Source organism: Arachis hypogaea, chromosome 5, assembly GCF_003086295.3.
Source record: "Arachis hypogaea cultivar Tifrunner chromosome 5, arahy.Tifrunner.gnm2.J5K5, whole genome shotgun sequence".
NCBI classification, from domain to species: Eukaryota; Viridiplantae; Streptophyta; class Magnoliopsida; order Fabales; family Fabaceae; genus Arachis; species Arachis hypogaea.
Window position 1 is genome coordinate 59983418 of NC_092040.1, and position 9948 is coordinate 59993365.

General features: G+C 38.0%; 1 non-coding gene across 1 annotated transcript; it reads left to right on the forward strand.

The window, feature by feature from the left end:
• The first annotated feature begins 915 nt into the window (after positions 1-915).
• Positions 916-1019, forward strand: LOC112804954 (small nucleolar RNA R71). Its single transcript, XR_003203570.1, has one exon. It is a non-coding gene; the product is annotated as a small nucleolar RNA R71 (small nucleolar RNA).
• Positions 1020-9948: the final 8929 nt, after the last annotated feature.

Genomic DNA, 9948 nt, shown 5'->3' on the forward strand with positions numbered 1-9948 from the left:
AAGGAGGTTTAATGGAATCTCTATGGTCTCTATATGAGCCTCATATTCCTTTAGGTCCTCAATAGGGAACCCCTTCTTGCTTGAGAGACGTCCCATGAGGTCTTCCTTATTGGGATTCACGTCTTCTCCTTCCTCTCTAGGTTCGGCCATGTTGATTATGTCAATGGCCTTGCACTCTTTCTTTGGATTCTCTTCAGTGTTGCTTGGGAGAGTACTAGGAGGATTTTCAGTGACTTTCTTACTCAGCTGGCCCACTTGTGCCTCCAAATTTCTGATGGAGGACCTTATTTCACTCATAAAACTTAAAGTAGCCTTAGACAGATCAAAGACTAAGTTTGCTAAATTAAAGGTGCTCTGCTCAGAATTCTCTGTCTGTTGCTGAGAAGATGATGGATAAGGCTTGCTATTGCTGAGCCTATTTCTTCCACCATTATTAAAGCCTTGTTCAGGCTTTTGTTGATCCTTCCACGAGAAATTTGGATGATTTCTCCATGATGAATTATAGATGTTTTCATAAGGTTCACCCATGTAATTTACCTCTGCTATTGCAGGGTTTTCAGGATTATAAGCTTCTTCTTCAGAAGATGCCTCTTTAGTACTGTTGGATGCATTTTACCATCCATTTAGACTTTGAGAAATCATGTTGACTTGCTGAGTCAACATTTTGTTCTAAGCCAATATGGCATTCAGAGCATCAATCTCAAGAACTCCCTTCCTCTGAGGCGTTCCATTATTCACAGAATTCCTATCAGAAGTGTACATGAACTGTTATTTACAACCATGTCAATAAGTTCTTGAGCTTCTGCAGGCGTTTTCTTTAGGTGAATGGATCCACCTACAGAATGGTCCAATGACATCTTGGAGAACTCAGATAGACCATAATAGAATATATCCAGAATGGTCCACTCTGAAAGTATGTCAGAAGGACACCTTTTGGTCATCTGCTTGTATCTTTCCCAAGCTTCATAGAGGGATTCACCATCTTTTTGTTTGAAAGTCTGAACATCCACTCTAAGCTTGCTCAACTTTTGAGGAGGAAAGAACTTAGCCAAGAAGGCCGTGACCAGCTTATCCCAGGAGTCCAGGCTATCTTTAGGTTGTGAATCCAACCATATTCTAGCTTTGTCTCTTACAGCAAAGGGGAAAGCATGAGCCTGTAGACTTCATGATCTACTTTATTAGTCTTAACAGTCTCACAGATCTGCAAGAACTCAGTTAAAAACTGGTAGGGATCTTCTGATAGAAGTCCATGGAACTTGCAGTTCTGTTGCAGTAGAGCAACTAGTTGAGGTTTCAGCTCAAAATTGTTTGCTCCAATGGCAGGGATTGAGATGCTTCTTCCATCAAATTTGGAAGTTGGTGTAGTATAGTCACCAAGCATCCTCCTTGCATTATTATTTTTGGCTGCCATCTCCTCTTTCTTTTCGAAAATTTCTGTAAGGTTGTCTCTGGATTGTTGTAATTTAGCTTCTCTTAGTTTCCTCTTCAGAGTCCTTTCAGGTTCAGGATCTGCTTCAACAAGAATATTCTTGTCCTTGCTCCTGCTCATATGAAAAAGAAGGGAACAGAAAATAATAATAGGGATCCTCTTTACCACAGTAGAGAGATTCCTTTATGTTAGTAGAAGAAAAAGGGAATTGAAGAAGGAAAAGGTAAGAATCCAAACACAAGGGTGAAGATAGGTTCAGATTCTTGAGATGAAGAGAAGTGTTAGTAAATAAATAAATAAATAGAAGAAGATGAGAGGAAGAGAATTTGAAAATTAATTTTTAAAAAAGGGTTAGTGATTTTCGAAAATTAAAGAAAGAATTAAAATTAAAATTAAAATTTAAAATAATTAGTTAATTAAAAGAATTTTGAAAAAGAGGAAGGTAATTTTCGAAAATTAGAGAGAGGAAAGTAGTTAGGTGGTTTTAAAAAAGATAAGATATAGTTAAAATAAACAAAAAGTCAACTAGTTAGTTGAAAAAGATTTGAAATTCAATTTTGAAAAGATAAAAAGTTAGAAAAGATATTTTGAAGTTTGAATTAAAAAAAGATATAATTTGAAAAAGATATTTTAAAAAGATATGATTGAAAAAGATATTTTGAAAAAGATTTAATTTTTTTAAATTAAAATTGATTACTTGACTAACAAGAAACTTAAAAGATATGATTCTAGAATTTAATGATTGAACTTTTCTTCACAAGAAAGTAACAAACTTCAATTTTTTGAATCAATCACATTAATTGTTAGTAAAGTTTTCGAAATTTTGAAATAAATATAAGAAAAATATTTTGAAAAATATTTTTAAATTTTTGAAAATAATAAAAAAAATGAAGAAGATTTGATTTTTGAAAAAGATTTTGAAAAGATAAGATTTTTTAAAATTGAAAATTTGACTTGACTTATAAGAAATAGCTAAGTTTTAAAATTTTTTTACTAAGTCAACTCAAATTTTCGAAAATTATGAGAAAAATAAGGAAAATATATAATTTTTTTTTATTTTTGAATTTTTAATGATGAGAGAGAAAAACATAAAAATGACCCAAAATATGAAAATTTTTGGATCAAAACCTATGATGCATGCAAGAACACTATGAATGTCAAGATGAACACCAAGAACACTTTGAAGATCATGATGAACATCAAGAACATATTTTTGAAAAAATTTTGATGCAAAGAAAACATGCAAGACACCAAACTTAGAAATCTTTCATGTTTAGACACTATGAATGCAAAAATGCACATGAAAAACATCATACAACACAAAACAAGAAAATTTAAAGATCAAACAAGAAGACTTACCAAGAACAACTTGAAGATCATGAAGAACACTATGAATGCATGAATTTTCGAAAAATGCAAGAACAAGATGAATATGAAATTGACACCAAACTTAAAACATGACACAAGACTCAAACAAGAATCACAAAATATTTTTGGTTTTTATGATTTTATGATTTTTTTGTATTTTCTTTTATTTTTTCGAAAAAGATATAGGAAAAAGAAAATAAGAATTTCAAAAATTTTTAAAAAGAATTCCAGGAATCATTCAATGTTAGTCTAAAGCTCTGGTCCAGGAATTAGACATGGCTTAATAGCTAGCCAAGCTTCAGCAGGGCATTACATGCATTGTGGTGATTAGTTGAAGCTTCAGTCCAAAAGAATTTAGACATGGCTTTATAGCCAGCCAGGCTTCAACATGTTTCATGAAACTCTAGAATCCATTCTTAAGAATTTTGAAAAATTTTCGAAAACAGGTGGAGAAAATTTTTTTGAAAGATTTTTGAAAATTTTTTTGAAAATAAAATTACCTAATCTGAGCAACAAGATGAACCGTCAGTTGTCCAAACTGGAACAATCCCCGGCAACGGTGCAAAAAAACTTGGTGCACGAAATTGTGATCTCTAATAATGGCATTCAACTTGGTATGCGCGTTTATAACTCAGCACTTTCTTCACAACTTCGCACAACTAACCAGCAAGTGCACTGGGTCGTCCAAGTAATAAACCTTACGTGAGTAAGGGTCGATCCCACGGAGATTGTTGGTATGAAGCAAGCTATGGTCATCTTGTAAATCTTAGTTAGGCGGATAATAAATGGTTATGGAGTTTTCGAAAATAATAATGAATAAAACATAAAATAAGTGTTTGGTTATAGAGTTACTCATGTAATTCAATGGTGGGAATTTCAGATAAGTGTATGGAGATGCTGTGTTCCTTCTGAATCTCTGCTTTCTTATTGCTTTCATCCAATCCTTCTTACTCCTTTCCATGGCAAGCTGTATGTAGGGCATCACTGTTGTCAATAGCTACATCCCATCCTCTCAGTGAAAATGGTCCAAATGCTCTGTCACAGCACGGCTAATCATCTGTCGGTTCTCGATCATGTCGGAATAGAATCCATTGATTCTTTTGCGTTTGTCATCACGCCCAACAATCGCGAGTTTGAAGCTCATCACAATCACTCAATCCCTGAATCCTACTCAGAATACCACATGCAAGGTTTAGACTTTCCGGATTCTCATGAATGCTGCCATCAATTCTAGCTTATACCACAAAGATTCTGATTAAGGAATCCAAGAGATATGTGCCCGGTCTAAGGTAGAATGGAAGTGGTTGTCAGTCACGCGTTCATAGGTGAGAATGATGATGAGTGTCACGGATCATCACATTCATCATGTTGAAGTGCAACGAATATCTTAGAACAGGAATAAACTGAATTGAATAGAAAATAATAGTAATTGCATTGAAACTCGAAGGACAGCAGAGCTCCACACCCTTAATCTGTGGTGTGTTGAAACTCCACCGTTAAAAATACATAAGTGATGGTCCAGGCATGGCCGAGAGGCCAGCCCTTATGAACGAGATCAAAGGATCATAAGGTGAACCAAAAAATAATCCAAAGATCTTACATGGTCAAAAGACACTAGTACAATAGTAAAACGTCCTATTTATACTAGACTAGCTACTAGGGTTTACAAAAGTAAGTAATTGATGCAGAAATCCACTTCCGGGGCCCACTTGGTGTGTGCTTGGGCTGAGCATGAGCTTTACATGTGCAGAGGCTTCTCTTGGAGTTGAACGCCAAGTTGTAACGTGTTTTTGGCGTTCAACTCTGGTTCGTGACGTATTTCTGGCGTTTGACTCCAGAATGCAATATGGAACTGGCGTTGAGCGCCAGTTTTCGTCATCTAGTCTCGAATAAAGTATGGACTATTATATATGGTTGGAAAGCTCTGGATGTCTACTTTACAACTCCGTTGAGAGCGCGCCATTTGGAGTTTTCTAGCTCCAGATAAAATCACAGAAAAACACACAAACTCATAGTAAAGTCCAGAAATGTGAATTTTGCATAAAATCTAATAAAAACATCCCTAAAAGTAGCTAGATCCTACTAAAAACTACCTAAAAACAATGCCAAAAAGCGTATAAATTATCCGCTCATCAATGACTAGAAACAAGCTTCCCTGGAAGAAACCAAGAAGCTTATCCATGCCAGCTTCATCCAAGAAATCAGATTCACAACATGGCTGGCAAATGTTGTCATGGTGAAAAAACATAACGGTAAATGGCGCATGTGTGTTGATTTCACCGATCTCAACAAAGCATGCCCCAAAGATTCTTATCCTTTGCCCTCTACTGATTGCTTAGTTGATAATGCCTCTGGTTATGAAAACTTAGCTTTATAGATGCATATTCTGGCTATAACCAGATCGAAATGCATTGATGCAAGGGCATCTTGGCCAGTTTCACTAACTTTTTCTTTACTATTTTTAGGGTAGTTTCATGCATTTTCTTAGGAAATAAGATAGTTTTGGGTAGATATTCACTTACACCTTGATGCAAGCATACATTGTGCATTTTACATGATTTCATGAGGATTTTGCATGAATTTAGTGACAAATTGTATGTTGCATTACCCATGACTTGGACTAGAACTTTGATGCACTCTGTTGCTTGATTCAGGACCAAAGGAAGCAAGGAAGAACCACTTAGCAGTCACGTTAATCTAATTAACGTGGCCACTAACGTGGAATGGGAGGTAACTTGCAAAGTTAATGAGAAAGGTGATTGCCAATAACGCTCTCGAAGCCATCATTGCCCATGTTAAGAGTCACGTTAACTAAGTTAATGTGAGCTCTAATGTGAAGAAAGGATTTTGAGCCAACGTTAGTGACACTTAACATTATCACTAACGTTGGCCAAGGATCATAAGTGGCCACGTTAGAGTCCACGTTAACTTGGTTAACGTGGCCTCTAACGTTAACAGGGGAAGGAAGCCAACGTTAGTGACATTCAACATTGTCACTAACGTTGGCCTAAGGTGCAATGTACCACGTTAACTTCCACGTTAACTTGGTTAATGTGGGAGCTAACGTGAGAGGCAAGAATGGTCGACAACGTTAGTGACACCCAACATTGTCACTATCGTTGGAAGCAACCACAAAACCCCAAGGAGCCATGTTAACTTCTACGTTAACTTAGTTAACGTGGAAGCTAACGGCAATGAGTGAAAGATGAGCCAATGTTAGTGACACTCAACATTGTCACTAACGTTGGAAATGGTTTGTAAAGCCACATTAGAAGCCACGTTAACCTAGTTAACGTGGACTCTAACATGAATAGGGGCATATTGGAACGTTAGTGACAATGTTGAGTGTCACTAACGTTCTCGAAGATTGGCATGCCTACGTTAAAAGAGCCACGTTAACTAAGTTAACGTGGACTCTAACGTGGGAAAGGGGGAGGCTCTCAACATTATTGGGAAAGTTGAGTCCCAATAACCTGTGCAAAGGACAAAGAGGCAACGTTAGTGGCAACGTTTGTGCCACTAACGTTGAGGTTAACATGGCTTTTACTTGGGTAAGAAACGTTAGTAAAAAAGTTGAATGACACTAACGTTTTCGAACCCATTTTCTCACTGAGTGTTAACACCTTTAACGTCCTGAGCTAAAGTCTCTGCCCACTTCACACTTTCTCTCTGCAAGAAAAACGAAGCCCAAGTGAAGAAGAGAACTGCTCCAAACTGAAGATCCAAAGGCCCAAGACTTGAAGAATCAACTAGAAGAATAGAAGAGTAGTATATATAGGAGTAGCTTTGAATTATCAAAGGAGTTTTTTTGAAGTGGAGAGTTGGAGGAGGATTCTGAAGGACAAAGCATTACTCTCTATTTTCCTTTCTCTGCTCTTCTAGTTCAGAATGTATTCTCCATCTTTGTTTTCAATTTTTAGAGCTATGAACAACTAAACCCATTTCATTGGGTAGGGAGCTCTGTTGTAATTTGATGGATCAATACTAGTTTTCTTCATTCTTCTTCTATCTTTTCTCTTGATTTTACTTGAAAGCTTTCGATCTTCATCCCATTGGGTAGTTATCTTGGAAAAGAAACTATTCAAACTTGGATCCCTTCTGAACCTTGAAAGAGGAATGAAGAGATCAAGCTAGAAAAGCTTTCTCATGCTGGACCAAATTGGGTTTGGATGGATATGTGACTATGATCCTCTCAAAACTTGATTTGGGAAATGCATGTGGTATAATCAGTGACCACACTTCATCTCTTCTCATGAGCAATTGACCAAGGAATTGGCTATTGATCAAGATTTGAGAGATTGAATTGCAAGAAATTGTAATTCAATCAATTAAGATTGCCAAGGAGATCAATGAGTGCATTGATTGAGGAAGAGATGAAAATGAACTTGATCCGGAGAATCGCAACATCTCCTGTGCCCAATGAACTCCCCAATTCTGATCTCACCCATTCTCTTTAATTTCTGTGTTTATTTTCATGAGCAAACACCCCATTCCCATTTACAATTCTACAATTTAATTTCAGTCATTTACTTCTGGTTCTTTAATTCTAGCATTTACTTTTCCGTCATTTACATTACCGCCATTTTATTTTCTGCAACTCTCAACCCAAATTCTGAATTCGCTCAACTAGAACAATCTTCTAATCAAAGTTGCTTGATCAATCAATCCCTGTGGGATTCGACCTCACTCTATTGTGAGTTTTTACTTGACGACAAAATTCGGTACACTTGCCGAAGGAAATTGGTTGAGAGACAATTTCCACCTGCATCAAGTTTATGGCGCCGTTGCCGGGGATTGATTGTGCATCAACAATTATTAGATTGGAAGATCACTAGATTGAGCATTTTTGTTTTGTTGAATTAACTTTCTGTTTGAGTAATTTACTATCTGTCTTAGTTAACTTCTTCCCTTTCCCCCTCTACTTTCTCGTTTCTTTGTTATTTACAATTCAGTTTACTAACCCACTAACTGTTTGATATATTGCTTCACTCACAACTAACAGTAATATTGACAACAATACTATCTGCATATAGTTTTTCCTTGCTTGTACTTGTTGGTTGTATGACAGGGAGAAGAAGTGGGGCTTCAACTTCTTTCGATTCTGAACCAGAGAGGACCCTCCTTAGATTAAGGAGGGAAGCAAGAGGGAAACGTGCAATCGGTGCTGAAGAGGAGGAGGAAAACTTTGAACTAAACATGGAAGGCAACATAGAAAACCAACATGAAGAAGAGGCTAATAACCATGGGGGAGGAGGTAGAGTAAATCATGTTGGGGAGGATAGAAGAGTGTTAAGCTCTTATATCAATCCCAACCCAGGCAACTGTGGGAGCAGCATTCAGAAGCCCACCATACACGCCAACAATTTCGAGCTAAAACCTCAGCTCATCACTCTTGTTCAGAATAATTGCTCATTTGGAGGAGGTGCTCAAGAAGATCCGAATCAACACTTGACCATCTTCTTGAGGATTTGTGACACAGTGAAGTCCAATGGAGTCCACCAGGATGTCTATAGGCTGCTCTTGTTCCCTTTCTCACTCAGGGACAAGGCATTCAAATGGCTCGAATCATTCCCAAAAGAAAGCCTGACAAATTGGGAGGAGGTAGTGAATAAGTTTTTGGCAAGGTTTTACCTCCCGTAAAGGATCAATAGGCTGAGAACTGAAGTACAGACGTTCAGACAGCAAGAGGGGGAGACACTTTATGAAGCTTGGGAAAGGTTCAAAGACCTAACAAGAAGGTGTCCACCAAATATGTTTAATGAATGGGTGCAGTTGCATATCTTCTATGAAGGCTTGTCATATGAATCAAAGAAGGCAGTAGATCATTCCTCTGGAGGATCCTTGAACAAGAAGAAGACCATTGAAGAAGCCATAGATGTCATTGAAACTGTAGCTGAGAATGACTACTTCTATGCTTTCGAAAGAGGGAACACTAAGGGAGTACTGGAGCTAAACAATGTGGATGCTTTGCTGGCTCAGAACAAGCTCGTTACCAAGCAGTTAGCTGACCTCACCAAGAGGATGGAGAGAAACCAAGTAGCAGCAATCACCACCTCATCAACAACCCAAGAAGAAGTTGAAGAAGAGGACCTTGAGCAAGCCAACTACATTGGGAATTCACCTAGATAGAACCATGGTCCATACTCCAAGACATACAACTCTGGATGGAGGAACCACCCAAATTTTGGGTGGGGGAATCAGCAGAAGCAAAGCCAAGACCAGAGACGTTACAACTCCAACAATAATGCAGCTCATCAACAATTCACACAGAGGACATATCAACACCCCCACAACAACACCTCTCATCCTTTCACCTCTAATCCCAATTCACCATCAATTGATGACAGACTCTCTAAACTTGAAACCTTACTTGAAAGAATATGCCAAGAGATTCAAGAAGATAAGGTGTTCAAAGAAGAGGTGCGAGCCAACATTAAGAACCAAGGAGAGACCATCAAAAAGCTGGAATTCCAAGTGGGATGCTTAGCAGAGAAGATTCCCAAACCTACTGATGGCTTCCCAAGTGACACGGAGAAAAACCCAAGAGGAGAAGCAAAGAAAGTAAGATGGGAAGATTGCAAAATGGTCACTACAAGTGATCAAGAGGATGAAGACGAGAAAAGTAACCTCTCCTAACAAACTGAAAACAACTCAACAGAGGAGGAGGATAGAGATCACCAAGAACCAGAAATCTCACAATAAGAGTTGCTGAAGCTCTACGCACCATTTCCCCAACTGCTCAATGGTGCTGTGGGGAAGAGAATATACTCAAGGTTCCTAGACTTGTTTGCATCTCTGCATGTGAACATACCATTCATCAAGGCCATACAACAAATGCCTGCATTCATCAAGTACATGAAGGAACTTCTTCCCAGGAAAAGCTCACTCAAAGGAGGCCAAACTATAGTGCTAAACAAGGAATGTAGTGCCCTGATTCAACCTGAATTACCTGCAAAAAGAAGAGACCCAGGGAGTTTTCACATCCCCTGTGCCATAGGGGAAACAATGTTCGATAAAGCACTCTGTGATTTAGGGGCAAGCATCAACTTACTGCCCCTATCCCTGGTGAAAAGGCTGCAGATCAATGAGATAATGCCCACAGATGTGGTCATCAGACTAGCTGATAAGACTCAAAAGCAAGCAATAGGAGT